Raw genomic sequence first — 20,255 nt, 5'->3', positions numbered from 1 at the left:
GATAAGGTCTCCCCTCAGCCTCTTCTTCTCCAGACTGAACAACCCCAGCTCCCCAGCCTCTCCTCATAAGACTTGTACTCTAGACCCTTCACCAACTTCGTTGCCCTTCTCTGGACACACTCCAGCACCTCAATGTCCTTCTTGTAGTGAGAGGCCCAAAACTACACACAGTACTCGAGGTGCGGCCTCACCAGTGCTGAGTACAGGGGCACAACCACCTCCCTGCTCCTGCTGGCCACACCATTCCTGATACCAGGCAGGATGCTGTTGGCCTTCTTGGCCACCTGGGCACGCTGCTGGCTCATGTTCAGGTGGCTGTCAGCCAACACCCCCAGGTCCTTTTCCTCCAGGCAGCTCTCCAGCCACTCCTTCCCAAGCCTGTAGCATTGCATGGGGTTGTTGTGACCCAGTGCAGGACCCGGCACTTAGCCTTGTTGAATCTCATACCGTTGGCTCCGGCCCAACGATTCAGCCTGTTCAGGTACCCCTGTAGGGCCTTCCTGCCCTCCAGCAGATCAACACTCCCACCCAGTTTGGTGTCACCTGCAAACTTACTGAGGGTGCACTCAATCCCCTCATCCAGATCACTGATAAAGATAGTAAACAAGACTGGCCCCAATACTGAGCAGTTATAACTGGCTGCCAACTGGATTTAACTCTGTTCAGCACAACTCTTTGTGCCCAGCCATCTAGCCAGTTTTTTACCCAATGAAGAGTACACCCATCCATGCCATGAGCAGCCAGTTTCTCCAGGAGAATGCTGTGCGAAATGGTGTTAAAGGCTTTGCTAAGGTCCAGGCAGACAATATCCACAGCCTTTCCCTAATCCACTAAGCAGGTCACCTTGTCATAGAAGGAGATCAGGTTGGTCAGGCAGGACCTGCCTGTCATGAAGCCATGCTGCCTGGGCCTGATCCTCTGGTTGTCCTGTATGTGCCATGTGATGGCACTCAAGATGATCTGCTCCATAACCTTCCCCAACACCAATGTCAGGCTGCTGGCCTGTAGTTGTCAGGATTGGATCCTCCTTCTGGCCCTTCATGTAGATGGGTGTCACATTTGCTAACCCCCAGGCAACTGGGACCTCCCCAGTTAGCCAGGACTGCTGGCTGATAAAGGACTGAAAGTGGCTTGGTGAGCACTTCCGCCAGCACCCTCACTACCCTTGCATGGATCCCATCTGGCCCCATATGTTTGTATGTGTAAGTGGTGTAGGAGGGACTTAACCATTTCTCCTTGGATTATAGGGGGCTTCACTCTGCTCCTGCCCTGTCTCCCAGTGCAGGGGGCTCGGTACCCAGCGGACAACTGGCCTGAATATTAAAGACTGAGGCAAAGAAGGCATTAGGTATCTCAGCCTTTTCATCAACCTTTGTCACTATGCTTCCCCCTGCATCCAATAAAGCATGGAGATTCTCCTTACCTCCCCTTTTGTTCTTAATGTATTTATAAATAATTTTTCTTTATCTTTTACTGCAGTAGCCAGATTAAGTTCTAGTTGGGCTTTGGCCCTTCTAATTTTCTCCCTACATAACGTCATAACATTTTTGTAGTCCTCCTGAGTTGCCTGCCCCTTCTGCCAAAGGTTGTAAATTCCCCTGGGTTTTTTTTTGTTTTTGTTTTCCCCCCCACCCCCCCACCCCGAGTTCTAGCCAAAGCACTCTGTTCAGCCAGGCTGGTCATCTTCCCCACTGGCTCGTCTTTTGGCACATGGGGACAGCCTGCTCCTGCACCTTTAAGATTTCCTTCTTGAAGAATGTTCAGCCTTCATGGACTCCTTTGCCCTTATGAACTGCCTCCCAAGCCTTACACAACAATTTTGTGCTAATATAAGTCCACAGTATTTAATCCTTCACTCACCAAGTAAGGCACAGTGGTACAGTTAGATTAACCTCAGTACCATTGACATGGCTTTAGAAATTTAAGTCAGTATTTAAAAAGCAAGTGGTTTTCCTCAGCATATAAATTAATGACTCCTTATTGTTCACTAAAAAACAGGTATACTAGTTTACTATATGCCCAACAGGAAAGATGGAAAAAAATAACTTCTGCATCTGTCAGGAGTAGTTTTCATCCTATTGCTGCATGCTATCTTTCAATTAATTCCACTCAATTAAAAAATTATAGCAAACTAGCTGTTCCTGTGCCAGTTAATCTCTTTTGCTTTTACACCCAACTATAGTAATTATATATTAGTAAATATAGGCAAAGTTTTTGGACATTTATTAGCCTTAAACAAGTGACAACACTAGACTGCATCTGGTGAAAATTTTGGATTGCTGAAATATTTGTGACCTAAATTGCAAGTAAAGGATCTTTGTTGGCTATGTGGATGGCTGTCAGGGATTAAACACTGAAGCACCAAGGGGAATAGGAGCAATGCCAAGGTTAATCCATTCAGATCAGAGAAAATTGAGTCCTTGCTCTGATTTAGCATGTCTATTGCCCTGTTAGACTGTTAATGCCCAAAATTCACTGGTCTGTTCTCTCTATAGGAATCTGTCATACAAATGCTTGAATAACAGAGGATGAACACCACACAACCCAGAAAACAGTTTGCAAGTAAGGAATGAAAGCTTCCAGGGAAAGAGGGAGGGACAATAATTTTCAATTCAGTTCAGCTCTGGGGTCCCTAACATAAGAAGGGCATGGACCTATTAGAGTGAGTCCAGAGGAGGGCCACAAAGAAGATCCAAGGGCTGGAGCACCTCTCTTACGAGGACAGGCTGAGACAGCTGGTGTTGTTCAGCCTAGAGAAGAGAAGGCTGCAGGGAGACCTTATTGCTGCCTTCCAGTACCTGAAGAGGACCACAAGAAGGCTGGAGAGGGACTTTTTACAAGGGCATGTAGTCATAGGACAAGGGGTAAGGGCTTTAAACTGAAAGAGGGCAGATCTAGATTAGATATAAGAAAGAAATCCTTCACTGTGAGGGTGGTGAGGCATGGGAACAGGTCACCTAGAGAAGCTGTGGATGCCCCACCCTTGGAAGTGTTCAAGGCCGGGTTGGATGGGGCTTTGAGCCGTCTGGTGTAGTGGAAGGTGTCCCTGCCTATGGCAGGGGCATTGGAATTAGGTGATCTTTAAGGTCCCTTTCAACGCAAACCACTCTATCGTTCTGTGATTCAATTAATTTATCAGATTTTCTTGTACAGTGGACAGCAGTTCTGTGGCCTCTGCAATGCCCTTTGTTTTTTTTATTTAAGGAAAGAGTAGAGGCATTCAGTACAAAAGTTCTGGGAATCTTGGTAAACCTAAAAGATTTTTTTCTTCGTTTTATTACTAAAAGATAATATAATGCATTTTGAGAGCCACCATACTGCTCTTTTCCATAGAAGACCTCCCAGCACTGAAAGGTCCCCAGCTGGAATGAGTTCTGTGTTTGTCTGATAGATAGAACTGGTTTGTCCCACCCACAAAGGTAATTAATTCCATTTTTTAGATAAAACCATCATAATCTTTATCCATCACTGTAAGTTTGCCTTCATTCTTCTAGCCCTTCTGCCATGCTTAAGGCCAAGCTGTAATGGCAGTGACCCCAGAACCACTTAATCTGGCTACCATGCATCATTCTTTGTGGAAGAGAAGCCCTGAAGAAGATCAGTATTGAAATGCTCCAGACAGCATTAGCCATTAAATTTATATAAAAGGAATTTTGTGATCTTTTAATCTAATTCTTACTTCTGACACCTGGCAGATGGGAGCTTAATAATTTATGTACTATTCTTATATATAAAGACTATGACTTTATTGAGTTGAACATCATAAAATTTCCTTTCAAATAAAATTAAGATGTTAACACAGCAGAGCACTTGGACCCATATTAAACTTCAAAGTCAGTAGAACTGTCAGTGGTTTTTATTGAAGCTACAAGTCTTCTTCATGAAGTACTGCTGAATACGTAAGTACTGCTACATGAAGTATGTAAGTGCTGGCTATTAAAGGTTTGATTTTCACATCACCAACATTTTAGACAAGAAAGCTGGTCCTACACATTGCATTCTCTAGTAGTGTTATTAAGTACAAACCCAGAATACAAAAGTTACTTGCTGGGCATGAATAAGTTTACCTCTGGAGATATATACGTGTGTAAATAGATTAACAATTGAACCTTTACAAACTTTTGCAAAATAGAACCACTAACATTATTGTATTCATTCCTCTGCTTATAAAACTTTGAGGGAATTTAACTAATGAGTAGAAGAAAACAGTATTTTATGCACACTTCAAAGTGGGCAAAGGGCCTATAAGGGCCATTTCCAATGAATATTCTATATGTAGGCCTTAAACTATTAAGTGTTACACTGCAGTCAAAAGTTGTTTTTCTTTTAACACAGTTAAAAGTAAAAATATTTTTGTTAGTCTTAAGAATATAGACAGAAGATTTTCTCAGGACTGGGATGAAAAAGAAAACAATGGACTTCTTGTGCTTTTTCTCATTAGCCTATACAACATATTTTCCATAAATAGCGATAAACATCTTTATGGCTCTAAATGTAACTTGTGAATTCTGGAAATAATAGTTACCATGGTACTCCAAGTCCTTTTAGCATATTAATTCTTTCCCAGATTTAGTACTGCTACATCATTTAATGCGATCACATACTCAAAATGACTGGTGATTTCTATCAACAAGAGAATGCTTGCTATCACCTAACATGCATCATTTTTACTGGAGTGACAGTCACTTTGATTTTACAGCAGTGGTATTTCATAGAATCATAAAATTGTTAAGGTTAGAAAAGGCCTTTAAGATCATCGAGTCCAACTGTTAACCTAACACTGCCAAGTCCACCACTAAACCATGTCCCTAAGCATTACATCTACATGTCTTTTAAATACCTCCAGGGATGGAGACTCAACCACTTCCCTGATCAGCCAGCTCCAATGCCTGACAACCCTTTCAGTAAAGAATTTTTTCCTAATATTGAATCTAAACCTCCCCTGGTGCAACTTGAGGCCATGTCCTCTTGTCCTATCACTTGTTACCTGGGAGAAGAGACCAATGCCGACCTTACTACAACCTCCTTTCAGGTAGTTGTAGAGAGTGATAAGGTCTCCCCTCAGCCTCTTCTTCTCCAGACTGAACAACCCCAGCTCCCCAGCCTCTCCTCATAAGACTTGTACTCTAGACCCTTCACCAACTTCGTTGCCCTTCTCTGGACACACTCCAGCACCTCAATGTCCTTCTTGTAGTGAGAGGCCCAAAACTACACACAGTACTCGAGGTGTGGCCTCACCAGTGCTGAGTACAGGGGCACGATCACCTCCCTGCTCCTGCTGGCCACACCATTCCTGATACCAGGCAGGATGCTGTTGGCCTTCTTGGCCACCTGGGCACGCTGCTGGCTCATGTTCAGGTGGCTGTCAGCCAACACCCCCAGGTCCTTTTCCTCCAGGCAGCTCTCCAGCCACTCCTTCCCAAGCCTGTAGCATTGCATGGGGTTGTTGTGACCCAGTGCAGGACCCAGCACTTAGCCTTGTTGAATCTCATACCGTTGGCTCCGGCCCAACGATTCAGCCTGTTCAGGTACCCCTGTAGGGCCTTCCTGCCCTCCAGCAGATCAACACTCCCACCCAGTTTGGTGTCACCTGCAAACTTACTGAGGGTGCACTCAATCCCTCATCCAGATCACTGATAAAGATATTGAACAGGACCGGCCCCAGCACTGAGCCCTGCTACATTGAAATACAGATGAATGATTTTTTAACCTATTTTTAAGTTATAGACTATACAATAGAAAGGCAGTTAATTAAGTATTCCAGGTATTTTTTTCCAAATGCTTCATCTTTTGATGCTATGTAAGTTTTTAACAGAAATATTGAAGTTGCTGTATGGATACAGTAGGTATGAATGGAAACACCTGCATGTCCACTTGGACACATACATCTTGTTGCTTGCAAGTATGTGCATGTATGAGTGAAAGAGTGAGTGCATGAAGACCATGAAAGAACAAGTGTGAATGCATAAACCCAACTTACTTAAAGATTTCATAAGCAAGTATCATATTTTTCCCTCCAAAAGATTTCATGCTGAGCTGTATTGCACTACTTTTCCTGCAACACGTACACATAAATCTTAAAGATCGGCTGACAATGAGAAACTAGAGCTCAGAGTCCAGAAGTCCCTGGAGCCAGCTGGAGGTTTGGGTTGGAAGCAGAAAATAGAGGGGACAGAATCTGTGCCACAGTCATCCACTTTAGAGGCTAAAAAAGGGTTGTCTTTATTTATGCTAAAATTTACCTCACTCAGCCAAACAATTTCAGTATTTAAAATGAGCAGTCCGTACCAGCGTAGGGATCTGGTTCAATGTATGTACAATGCATCTGGCATAAGAGTTTCTGGTAGAGGGTGGCCACACTTCATAGCAATTCATTGCTTTTACAGGTATGGAGGGAGCTCTAAATGTACAGTGTGAGGGTTTTTCATCCAGAGGGTATTAGAGTAAAGAATATAGCAAATAAAATTAATTACTTAGGTTATTCTTTTTCAGAAAATACCCCAGAACCAGTAACATCTCAGAAGTTATTTTAAGCATCCAGATGTTATGAACAGGTAGTAATCATTTAAAGGGATTACACTGAGGCCGAATTCTTCTAGATCTGATCTGGTATTAAATCTACTATAACAGGAAGTGATGGGGTGTGGAGGCAGGGGTGGGCGTGTGACAAAATTCAGGAAAACAACATTATTTTAGCTTATTTTTTTGAGAAAATAGTGAGCTTGGAGGGTATGAGGGAGAAGATGGGGAGAAAAAAGAAAGGAAGATAATGGAAAGGAAAAAAGAAGACAAGTCAAAAGGTTCTTATATGAGGCAAGAAAACTGGTATGCCAAAGAAGAGCTGTCATAAATACATGGTGTGGAGGGGTGAGGAAAGTGATCTTTAGACATTAATGAGTCTTGTATTCCTCAGAATTACCATCATAAAAAAAAGGGAAGTGAAGTGGATAATCGTTCTGAAAGGAATATTAGAAGTTTCTCAAATTATTCATGACCAAAAAGATTGTGTACATATGCGTCAATAGATGTAAGTTAAAATCTAATAAAGGTATTGTTGGTTAATACTTTATTGCTGGAAGTGTAATAGCCCTATGTGTGCAGTGCATGGCCAGTCTACCACTCCATTGTAATTATAGAGATTGTGGGGAAATATATGGCATAATTCCTGCAATGTCTTGCCAAAACAAGGAGGAGAGGTTGTGGTTAGACCATGACAGTTGGCACTGGTATTGGAATATATATAGCACAGTTTGGGGTTTTTTAAATCCCTATTCAAGGGTCATAAGCCTGATTTTAATTTTACTCCATGTTTCTGCTAAATACAAATAAAAATTTACCAATAAAAAGTATGCATTACTTTGATACCAGAAAAAAAAATTATCAGGCTCTTAATATTGCATTGATTTGCATAGCTCTCTAACACATTCTACAGTATTTTTTAAATTAGCCACCTGCTCTTGTTATGCATAACATCTATTTATGATTCTGCAGATGAGCAATTCTAGGAAGTAATGGTAGTGTGAAAATAAAATAGCTTAGTTTGACCTCTTCTGGTCCCCAGCAGTCCCCATATAACAAATCATTATGATATTCTGAGAGCCTGATGGAGCCCTCAAAAGCTAAAAAAACCCTGCAAAAACCCAAGGTATTTCCTATGAACACATTTGTTCTATATACTTAAGCAGAATAAAGTCATTCAAACACATTATTTTTCTGGATACTGATACTGGTTGTGCTGCTGTAGTAGGCTCAGTATCCAGAAATGTTAAGCTATTTAAAGACTATGCATAAAATAGGTTTTCTTTATAACTTTCAGAAATAATAGTTTAAAAATCTAATTCAGACATATTATAGTAATAAATCAAAACCTTTTTACATGCTTCTAAACTAAAGTTTAGGAGATATTTTCCTAGACACATTGGAAAACCTACTTCCTAAATTCTCTGTCAATGTGTCAAGCACTACATAATTCATTTACTGTAAAAACCAGTCTAGCAATATTTTCTTAACTTAATGGCTCCCACTACATTTCAGAAGTTAAAGAAAAAAATCAAAATTGCTTACACCAAAAGTCTCATTTATCTTGAACGAGTCTGTTCCATTTTTGTTTTGAAGAAGGAAAGAGTTTTGAAGAGGTTTCCATAAACTTTTCCAAACCAACAAACCTCTGAAGAGCTAAACTGGAAAGAGAAAAGAAGGAGGGGGGAAAAGGAAAGAAAAAAAAGAGGGTAGTACATTCTGCATCCCTAGATATTTTAAACAGAAAGGAACACATGAACTGAAGTAGAGACAAAGTCACTGTGCCCCAGGTAGGGGACAACAAGTTTTGCATCAGAACATTTGAACATCATTGCTCACAAAAATAACTTTCCTAAGAGTCAAGTCCTGTCCTAGCCACAGGAAAAAAAATGTTTTTTGACCCCAGTGAAAGAAGAAGGTGCCTATGTCAGAGAAACCTTGGATATCAGGTTAAAAAAAAAAAACAACAGTAGAATAAAACCACCGAGAACAAGACTGCTATTTAACAAAAAGCAACATGAACGATGTTGATATGCAGGGTGCATGGAAGACACCATTCATGCAGACTTCAAGATTCCGTGTGTCATCCTGAAGTATGCTGAAGGAGTAATGCAAAAAACTCTGTACTCTACATGTTTATTGGTATCTGGTGGGAGTGGCTTTCTAACTTGGGGCATTTTTGAGAATTATGTAAACATGGTTGGAACTGCAAGACATGCAAAAAATATAAGTTAAGCCTTTTCTGACTAAGTGTTATGGGAGGATTCTGTGTTATTGAAAGTTCTGGAGGTCTTGGTTGTGCAGGCAAAGATATTTCAAAAGTGACAATTCTCCAGATGTCTTCTACAGCTGTTCAGCGTGCAGACGGTATGTAGGGATGAAATACCAGTCACTCTCAGGAGTGTTAAGATTTGATTTATGACCTTTTTCATAATTTCAAGACTGTTGCCTTCCTCCTTGTTCTGCAACAAATACAACCTTTTTATTTTTATTAGTTAATTTAGAAGAAGATTAACTTCACCAATATAGCGTGAAGACAGTTTACTGAGTTCAGTCCAAAAGGAAAGAAAAAAGACTAAGGAGATACACACACAAAAGGAAAATATGGGATGGAAGGGTATTCAAGAAGTTCTGTGTAAAATAGCCACCCATGCAAAGACTCACACCAGTGTTTTTCACAGCTAATACATTTCACATGGAATAAAGACACTGGAAGAAATGTATTTTTCCTTTGTGTCTGCACAGATCAATTCCTATTAGAGTCCTCCCTGTCTATTTTTACTGTTTCTAACTGAGATTATCCTTCCTGCAGCTGCAGAAAGAGAAAAAAAAATGATCAAAAGTGCTGAACTAAACAGAAATTGCATTCACATTGGCATCTTTAGGCTCACTGCTGAAAAACAAGTGGTGAAAAAAATCCAGCCCTGATGACTTGTGCTATGTTTCTTCTGCAGAGCATGTTTACTGGTGCAAAATGAAGCAGTGCAGCTGCTAAGGTTATCAGCCAGCTCTGGTAAATGTGAAAACTTCCCACAACTTTCTCAAAGCCATTTCAGTGGTCAAATGCCACAGTAACAGGCACGATATCATGGCTTCTAGTCAGAGTAACTTCTGGGTTCTTTTTTCAGTAAGTTTAATAAAAAGGGTATAATTCCTGCAATCTCTTGCTGAAGCAAAGAGAGGTGGTGGCTAGGGCATCCCCTACACAAATTTGCTTCTCTGGAAAACAGGTCATTTACATAGAGGTATTTTATTGTTTAAACTCTCTGGGACCTCTTCTGAAATGACATAGCTGCCCACAAGAACAAATTATGAGATTTTATGCCCCAGATCTCCTTTAGTCTTATGTTACTGTGACTACAGGAAGTTTCTCTGGTGCAGGGCCTTCATTTCTACATCAAGGGCTGGTTCAAGTTAAAACCTCTAGTGGGAGCACTGAGTCCAACTGGCATCAGCAAGGGGCATTCATTAAGGTGGTGAGAAAGGGCCTCAAATGGGCAGCTTTTCAGGCCAGGCTTAAAGAGTACTCAACATGGAAAGTATTTTGCAATGACTGAGCTATTCTAATTTAAGATACGGGTAGTTAATTCTTCTCATTTGGAATCTTTCAGCACAGCTTCAGTCACTTTTTTTTTTGTTCATTACTCAAATATTTTTTAGACACAGAACACAAAATCTCAATTTCATATTTAAATCCCCCAAGCTTTTGCATACTTAACGCTCTGCTCTCATAAGATATCTGCCCTCATTTCAAGGATTAAACAAGAAAGGGGGTAAAATAAATCTTGTCTATTTTTGATTTAAAGCAGAAAGTAACATTAATGTCATCTGTGCCCTCCACACCTATCATCCAGGGTTAGGAGCTGGAGGACAACATTCCTTATTGGAAGGAACTAAGAGCTTTTACCCACCACGAAACACAGAGACAAAAGTGAATCTTAGCATGACTAAGATTACTGAAGAAATTCCTTAGTATCATCAGGAAAATACAGTATGAAAGTGCCCGTTGCCATAGAGCTGAACACCACATTTAAGGAAAAAATCCACTATGTCCACTTTGATATCGCTGGTTGAGTGAAAAGTTTCTCACAGAGTTGCATCAGTGTTGCCTGCCTTCCTTGGGTCACCTCCTGTAGGGAACATTTGCACCTGGGTCAGCTTTCAGGGGAATGAAGCTGTTTCAGGCTGGTCTCTTTCCAAACTGGTTGCTTTTAAAGATTATTTTTCCATATGGTGGATCTTGAAAATTTAATGACCTTCTGGTGAACTGTTTTCCTCATGTTGGCGCATAAGATGTGAAAAGCTACGTCCCACCTCTCTTGCCAGTGAGTACTTTCATCAAAAATAAGCTGAAAAAGATGTGTCTGGGGAAACTGAGGAGCAGCTGTACTGAGTTTACTAAGACAGTTCTCCCTCCATTGGTGTGAAAACAAGGATGTTGAAAAATGCAGGTAGGAGACATTCACTAGCATTAAATATACATGCTCACTTGCCACATGACATTAAAATAGATATAGAATATAAAAAATCCAGATAATTCAAATAGCTGAGCAAATCCTAACCTGAAGAATCCATTCATCCCAAAAGATGAACTCTGGAAAAAATGACAGTTTTTATAACATATCCCCCCCCCTCCCCGGAACTTTTCATTAATAAGAGCTTTACCATAGCAACTACATACAATTATATTTTCTAGACCTCCAGTGCAGATTATTCTGAGTCAGGCCCAATCTTATAGCTGTTGAAAGACTAAAAAGAAAATTATGCTGCTGATCGCATAACCTTGCATGCATATTAAAAGTGGATATTACAGTAAATAGGGCAGAAGCAAAAGAGTGGAGCAATGGGTCTAAATGGACTGTATTTTAACAGGGTAAACTTGCAGTTTTTGATGAAGAAAACAATAAGTAATTTCTATCTCAGAAGAGTATTCAGAAGACATGAGAATTAGATAATAGTGAAGATAACTGCCTTGTACATCATGACATAGACCCACTGCTGAACTGATTTCTCTACACTCAGAACACAGAGGGGAAGGATACAGTCAAATGGCAAATTAACAGTGATATACTACATGGAAAAGGGGAATCACAGCTAGTGCTTTTGGGGAAAAAGGCCAAATTATTGTTTTACCATCTCTTCAATAAAATGTCAGCCAGTGCTCTGCTGCACAATTTGAATAGGAGAAGTGAACAATGGTTTAATGTTAGATTTACACAAGGGAGCCCAGAGCTCCAGAACTTAGAAGAGATACTGGCTACTTCAGTGAACAACAAAAATGTTATTTCTAAGGCTGTTCAAGTAGGATAGTAGAATGATCCAAGAAACCAATGTCTTTTCATGGAAAAAGTTTCCTGCTTTTTTTAAGCAATATTTTAGTAATTCCATATCTTTCAAAATAACTGTAGCAGCAGAAACCAGAATTCATTGCAGAAGGAAATCAGGAAACTCCGTCCCAATTTACTGCCTTAGGGTACGTTCTTAGGCTGAATTTCAGCATGCATCTATTTGCCATAGTTAATGAAGCTGGCTTGGAATAAGTGCCTGTATGCCCAGCTACAGGCTATGGTAAATATAAGGCGGCTTGACTGAGCTTTAACCTAAGACCATAAGGAGACTAGGACATGTCAAATTGCCTGTAAGCACACACTGGCTGACAGTAACCACAGCTCAAACATCTGGCAGCGGCTGTGGAGGCACAAATGCTAGGGTCAACTCTTTGATTTAAAGCAATGAGGGCCATGATGTGTGGCACACCTAGACAGGTATTTTGAGCTTCAGTGCTGTGTTATAGTGACAGCTAGGACAGGTTTTTCTAGAGGGGCCACTGGCATTTCTGTGATCAGTCAGGCCATTTATGTTATACCACAGATTTTCTTTGTCTCTGTGATTCCTAAAGTAGGTGACAGTAAATGGAAACTTCTGTCAACCACAGGTCAGCTGGCCTATCACAGTGATGAGATGTTCTTCCTTTTCATGCCGGAGGATGCTCCTTCACCCTCTCATCGCCGCTCCTGGGAAAAGGAGAGGGAACTCTGTGTATTCACTGTTTTGATAAGCAGATTAAACACTGTGCTAAGTGAGAAGTTAACAGAAATATTGGATCTAAGGAAGACTAGAGAATATAACACACTCACAAAGTTTCTTCCTAAGCAAGGGTGCCTGGAAAGTAAACAATGAGTCAGGTCATTAAACAAGAAATAGAACTGTTGCTAGCAAAGACAATAAGGATCCAGGAAACATGTACCAGTGGAAAATGCCAGTCTCCAATCAGCAGCAATTGGACACCGCTCAGAAGGGAACAGAAGCAAGAAAGGAGCTACGCTGATGACATACCTTCCTAACAAGGCTGGGAGTGGGGACCCTACACACCTTAAATATCTATGGTACAAATGACTGACATAGCATGTATTTGGCAAAAGGATTTTTAGCTACTAGACAGTTTTTTTTTTCAACCTTTTAAGAATACTTGTAGTTTGATTCTGGGCAGAAAATCACAGACGGGCCAAACCCTTTCCTGTGCTAGAACCATGCCTACATGAACCGCTGATTATAAGCAATTAATTTCATACAGATTTTCCTTTAGCCAGAGGTCCCTGGGCAGAACACAGAGTATGAGTTTACTAAAAGGTACCTGACAACTATTTTGCCAACTCTTTGCTCCTCCCCACTTCTTTCCCTACTTCATCCTCATGCACAAACTTTGGGCTCTAAAGAGCGAAGAAGTGAGTTGAGGGAAGTGGTGCAGGGGGGTAGGTAGAGCCTCCCATCCTTTTTCCTTCTCAATTCTGATTCTGAGTGTATGAAATTGCAACAAGACAGAGCCAAGCTGCACCCATGTGTAGGTCTCCAAAAGCTTCATCTTCCCCAGGGAAAGTGGATGAAGTCAGATGAAGACATCTGAGAGTCCAGCTGTCTGCTACAGCTTCTCTGCTGAGCCCTGTTGCCTGTTCTCCAGCAAGCTGGAGGGTGACCAGGTGATGCCCTGCTACCCCAGTGCTCCTAGGTGATGGATGAGGCAGCTCTCCCCCTTGGGGTGGTGAATGGGCACTTCCAGCCTGAAAAAAGCTCCCAATAGCAGCATTCAGAGCTGTCAGGAAAGTACACTTTGACTTCATTTCTATCTCTACCTCAGTGGTAGCATTAGTATAGAGTCATCTAGAAAATACATATATATATATATATATAACTTTTGTTCGCTTGTGTGAGGTAACTGCATGTAGTTCAGTGCTATGAGAAGTGGCCTGAGAGACTCTTAAGCATCCAAAGACAAACAGAAACGTAAGGACAGAAATTGTGTTGACTGATCAATGCCATGTGAGACTGCTGGAGGATGAGGAGCCGGTGAAAGGCTCTAGACATAACTTTCCTTTCCACATCGGCAGAATAACTCTTTAACAAAGTAGGAGAAAACTGAGAATAAAGTCATTCTACCTATTAGGGAAAACTGTATTTTGTGGTATCTTCTTTCTGGATTTTGTGTGTATGTGACATTCATATTCTAGGAGGCTTCTTTTTTTTTTTTGGTAGTATACATAACAGTTGTTACCAAAGATATATAGTGATTTAATACTCCTTTGGTCGTTTCAAAATAAACTCTATCTATCTAATATTAAATTGGTCCTGATTATCACAATGGTAAATGGTTAATGATACAGATGCTTCTATATAAACCCTTACCTGCATTAAGATCTGTAGACGGATACAGTAACATTGCTGTATTAACCACCATTTACAAGCTTACTGCTGCTTAATGGGAGATGAAAAGGAGAAAAGGAGAGAAAAAAAAACCCACCCAAACAAGTTCCCAGCAAGTTTAACAGACAGCAGTAAGGTATGTAAATGTTTTCCAAAGCCACGTTTGTTTTAAAGCAAGAAGAAACAAAATTGCTTGACTCCATTCTCTTTGTTATTCATCAGCAGAAGAGCAGAAAACCTGGAATATACATTACATACCCAGTGTCCGTTTACAAGAAAACTGTTTATGCCAAAATGCTCAGTTTTGAAAATGTCTAAATTTCTGGTTTGGAAAAAAGCCATACCAGAAAAGATGCAAGTGCTTTTTGGTGCATTATGCAACATAGATTGAGTTTAGGTCCAAACTCTTTTAGCCAAACTTCTTAAACTTCTTTTGGTAATACAACTTGGAAAACAATCTGATTGCAAGAGGGTTCTTCAGCAGGAAGACCAAGCACTTCTGACAAAAAATTTAAAAACCTTGTCCAAATGCTACAGCAACTTATATGAAGGACCAAAGTCTCTCCCTCTTAAACTTAAAGAACAGTGTTAAATAAGTCCTTTTGCTCTTCTTTACAATTGCACTCACTGTAGAAGTTATGAGAGAAAATCCCAATCCACACAGGAAAAAGATTCTTAGTTGTATTTCACTGTATTTTAATGTGCTTCACTTACCTAAAAGTAATTGAATGCTTACGGTTTAAATCACAGAGCTTGTTGCCATAGAGATTGGTAACCTAATATGGCTAGGTTTATTATTGTTATGATGTAGGCTTATGACACCACACCTGAAACTTTTCAGTTTGAATAGTTAGCTCTAATTAAAGCATAGAGTAGTGGGTAATGCATTGCCTAGCCATATGCTTATTTTTCATCTTCTGTTTTGATGACTAGATTTTAGCCCATTCCAAAGGGGATTTACGTGTTATTCTGTCATCTATGTACTTTGTAGACATACAAACTGCTACTCTCGCATCATAACACATTAATATCACATCACAATTTGATGTAGTCACAGAATCCTTCACAGTAACAAAGACAATTGTCCCTTCCCCAAATTCACAAACTCAAAAACGTGTGACATTTAGATCTTTATTTTACCTGAAGAGGAAAGAGCTTAGTTTTGTTTAAAGTTACTCTATTGCATCTGGGATTTATCTAACAGGTTAATGACTTACAAAAGGCTTAGTGCTCTAAAATCTATTTAAGTGTCTAATTCAGAATGTATGCCAGAACCTCTGTGACAAGGATTTTATGAAGCTAATAGCAGTATTGTGCTGGCTAGGTTTTTTAGATTATTACAAGTAAGATGAAGACATCACATAGTACATGCATTTGAAAGAGCCAGCTTTGTTTTATTGAATATATTCTGCTTGGAGACTGAGTCTATTCCCTGCTCATAAAACAGTTTGTACCAGGATATTAAAGAGAAAACATGCAAAAAACCCGTGCACCTCTATACAGAGGCTGAGAACTGTGGAATTGTGGATGAAACATCATCCAGGAGAGCACAAGGATCTCTAAGATAAGGCACTCAGGTAGGAGGGAAAACCCACCTGAGGATATCCTGCATCCTGTGAACCCAGACCTTCACTCTGCACAAGGGTACATCTCGAAAGAAGGTGCAGGACTTGTGCCTGCTCAAACCAGCTTCCAGATCATTGAGCAGGGCTCTCCCATGGCTTACAAGAGGTGCTTGAGTCACTTCAGCCTGGGTGGAGCAAATACTCCAACCATGACTGGTGGTGGTAAGCAAAGCAACCCCTTTTCCAGAGATCACATTTCATAAGAAATTCAAAGAATTTAATAAGAAATGTTTTGGGAAGGCTCTAACCATATTAAGTCTGTGTGATAACTGCTATGGTGACTAATTGAATGAGATCTGTCTGGTCCTTGGGCATCTGGAACACAACTCTTGGCCAGTTTTGGCAGGAAAGTGGGCTTGGGGAGAGCCAGGTCTACAGAGACCCGGGAGCAATTTTGTGATATAGCCAAACCAGTTAGACATGCAGGTTCAGACACCTCTAGAGCTAATTATCCACTCCTTGGTAGAGTGTTCCTCAGTTACAATTTTGTCCCCACTCAAAAGCCACCAAAATAAAAATTCAGGCTGTTCTACTGCAATTTGGTTTCAAACGGAAAAAAATGTTTTTAAGAGCATGATATTGACATTAGAAGAAAAAATCCCAAAGTAGAAAATATGAAGAGTTTACAGTACTTAAGTAAGCTGGTATGACTAACTGAGTTCTGTGTCAGCCTTTCCTGTTTAGGAGGAAAGGAGGAAGACATTTCATCCCAGAGCTGTAAATAATCTTCTCAAAATTATCATCCATGTAGTATTATGTAGGGCTAAAGCCATCTCAGACTGAAATATGGCTAAACTACTGTCATCAACATGCTTATATCAGGCCAAAGTCTCTTCCAGGTTGCTCATGTGATTATTTTGAATTAGTAAAGCCTTTGATTAGCGGAAGTATCCTGAAGTCAAAGGCTCAGAGCTGTACAAAACACGGGTAATACTTCATAGACTACATTACCCTACATTAGAGGTAGGATATAAATGGGTAAGCTGCACAAAATAAGAGTTGTGTCAGGACAAAAAGATTTACACATATTAGGATATTGAAGAAGCCTGATAACACTTTAAATCAGATTCTCCAAGGATTTAGTGATCAGATTGCCATTACATGCTACATAAATGCCAACCTATAATCCAATTACAATTGTTTGTGATTAAACAGCTGAGCCATAAGGTATTTCTCAGCAAGTGTGTTTCAACAACAAGGAACTGTGACCATATTTCTTCTTCATTTGGATATATTGGTAAAATATGCTGGATGTTAATTTAAACTGCAATATGGAATTGGTCACCAAGCTTAAGTAACTCTACAACAGAATTTATTGTTCCTGCCCTATTTTGCACAGCAACTAGCAGAAGTGGGAAGAAGTAGAAGGCTAAAGAAAAAGGCAAGGCATTTTACAGCCAGACAGAAGGTGCAGGCGTTTGGAGCAGAGGGGAGAGAATTAACTTGGCCTTCCAACCCAAATCACAATTACCTAAGTGTTTACAGAAGCTTTTGATACACAAACAGTGCGGAAGGCTGTCTTGTGTCTCTTTGACTGAGTCTTGCAAGTTTTACTGTCAGTCTTGGGTTTCTCTCCTCACCGTCTTGCCCACACAAGCGCCTGTCAAAACCATTTTCCTTACTTACAATTTTCACCATATTTTAATTCTTGAACCCCTCCAAAAGCTCAGGCATCAAAATGTGAACACCTTATTACCAAATTCAAGTTCAATTCTTTATTCCATCTTTATTTTCTGCTTCTTCGAATTTGTCTCCTTTACCCGTTTGTCAGCTTTTGCACAAGTATTTCTACATGTTTTTAGATGCTTTACATTAGACATGGAAAGTCATTCCTGCCAATATCCACAAAGCTCTCCACTGTTAATACTGGTTTTAAAGATACCTACTGAGAATGGAAGTGATATCGAAGAGTAAAGAGAAACAGCTTATATTTTTATTTTAAAATGAATTGCATAAACACTAGTTAAAAAAGCTAGTGCTCCCTGTACTACAGAATACGTGATATTCTTACAGCCTAACTTCAGAAATCCGGAGTTACTCTCTGCTTTACAAGCTTAGGTTCATGCAGTTATTGATCATCTTTATATTCCTTCAACCTTTAAAATTAAAAAAAGCCATATGAAAACATAAAAGTTTAAGGAAGAGAAGAAGAAAAAGAATGAGAAATACATTGCTTATTCCTCTTTAACAACTGGGAAAAGCATGCTTTTAAAATGAGTAACATTTAGAATTTAATTGACTGAAAAAAATATAAGCTATATTTTGAATGGACTATTTAAAGAAATCATTCACCTTTTGTCCAGCTTTTTAATTTAATAAACCTGAAAATTTTAATATTTTAATGTGTGTAAATTATTTTTTGCCAAAAATATAGATGATAACAGATACAGCAGCTCTGATGATATGGGTTATTTCTATACTAATGATTTATATCAGAGCATTACAGGCATGGTTACGTTAAGAAAAACCCTATTTACTGAAATGGAATGACAAAAACTTGAATGTTGGAATCAGAACCAATAGTAATCTGTATCCTTTAAACTGGGATAGAAAAGAAGTAATTTTTCTTTTGTTTCTAAAGAGGAAACCAGCAACACTGAAGCTGAGAACAAGAAAGATCTTATTTGACTTAAAAATATTCACAAATACTTATATTTCCATTTTTAATTTATTCCTTCTCCTACCATGGGTACAAAATATCTCTAGGACCCTGCTACAATGGAATAGACAGATTGTTTTGGGTACCCAGAAATTTTTCATCTCTGGTGTAAAAACAACATACATTTGATCAGTGTAAGGGAAGTGCTTTCCAGAACAGTTTGGCTTTTGGCTTTTTATTTGTGCTTTGACATCTTTCTCAGAACAGCATCTTCTGAGATTAGGGATGCTTAGGGCAGTTTCAGGTGGTGTGATACTGACAGACTAACAAAACTGTACTGTCCATTTCCACAGAACACAGTAATTTGCAAGGCTTAAATACTTAAAGTCAGGATCCAGAACATAGGAGAGAAAACGAATGCTTGTGAGAAGGGAGGTTTAGGGACCACATGGTCATATGGATAGTAGAAAGGATTTTTACATTGTTCTTTTCTTTGAAAGATATATGTAACAACTACCCAAACTGAAAGATCAGTAAGACATGCTACAGGATATGATAACTGCAATGTCCAAGCATGACAAGATTAAGACCTATGGTGTGTCTGCTATACCCAGGCTATTTCAGAAGGTGATATAAAATTGTTCTACAGAAATATATGGCCAAATACATCCTCTTGTGCCATGCGCCAGACTATTTAGTCATTTATCAGTAGCTATTTCCTTATGTGATCTTTCCACAAAGAGCTATTGCACAGATTAACTCTACATTTGCATGTCCACTGTAGGTATATTTATTTTCATTTAACTGGCAGCTTTCTGCTAAATGCTAGAGCAAGTGAAAAGGGAGGATCTGGTTTGCCTTTTTATATGACTAGATATAACAATGATTATTCTGATTTTTTTTCCTCCAAACAAAAAAATCTTTTATTAAGGAGAAAAAAACCCCATCCTTTCACTGAAAAGCATTCATCTGTTTACTCCCTACTTTAAAGTAACATTACAAGCAGTAAAAACATTAAATAAAGGTCCATCTAGACATTCAAATTGTGCACACTTTTTTGATATTACGTGTAACAGCCAATCTCCATCTCAAACTACAACACAGCATTCTTTATTCTAATTGCTGCTTGGCACCTGATTTACATCTGAACTATATTCTCAGATGAGCCTTTATCTCCCTTATATGCTATAAATAACTACTAGTTCCTTTTTCAAGGGGAGAAGCAGAAGTTTTATTCCCACACATGTAGAACTGCCAGCACATAAACTGCCCAGGTGGTAAAAATCAAACAATTGCCTCCCCTCAGAATGCCTCTGCCTGTTAAATGAAAGGCCAGCCACACTTGAGGAAATCCTCTTACAGTTACTGGCAGCTTTCTGAAGGCCAGTGAGAGGATGTGTCTAATTAAAGTTCCCAATTCCCAAAAGTTTTCCAGATTACTGAGACACAGGGGATGTGAATGTCCTCATAACCAGCTAAGGAACTGAGTTTAATAAAACAGTATTTGGGTTTTTTGTGTTGCAAGTATTTGTTTTGTCAAAGCTCAGAGCAGCAGGGAACTGCCTGTTAGGAAGACTTTTTCTTGTTAGGCCTGCTTCGATGGAGGAGCACTGAATCTTCCTGTCTCAAACTCTTGGCATCCTTCTTGGCCTCTGCAGTCTTGATGTCTGCAAGGCCTTCCCATCTTTTAATCTTTACTATTACATTCATCGCACAAGCCTGCTATTTCCTCAGACCTTTTCAGCCTCTGAAGCCTTTTCCTCTCTTAAGCCCGGGGAATTTTTCAAGAGGGGACCACCAGAGGGCAAAGCCAG

Source organism: Phalacrocorax carbo, chromosome Z (assembly GCF_963921805.1).
Source record: "Phalacrocorax carbo chromosome Z, bPhaCar2.1, whole genome shotgun sequence".
Taxonomy (NCBI): domain Eukaryota; kingdom Metazoa; phylum Chordata; class Aves; order Suliformes; family Phalacrocoracidae; genus Phalacrocorax; species Phalacrocorax carbo.
The sequence above is the reverse complement of the archived record's forward strand: the minus strand, read 5'-3'. Positions refer to the sequence as shown.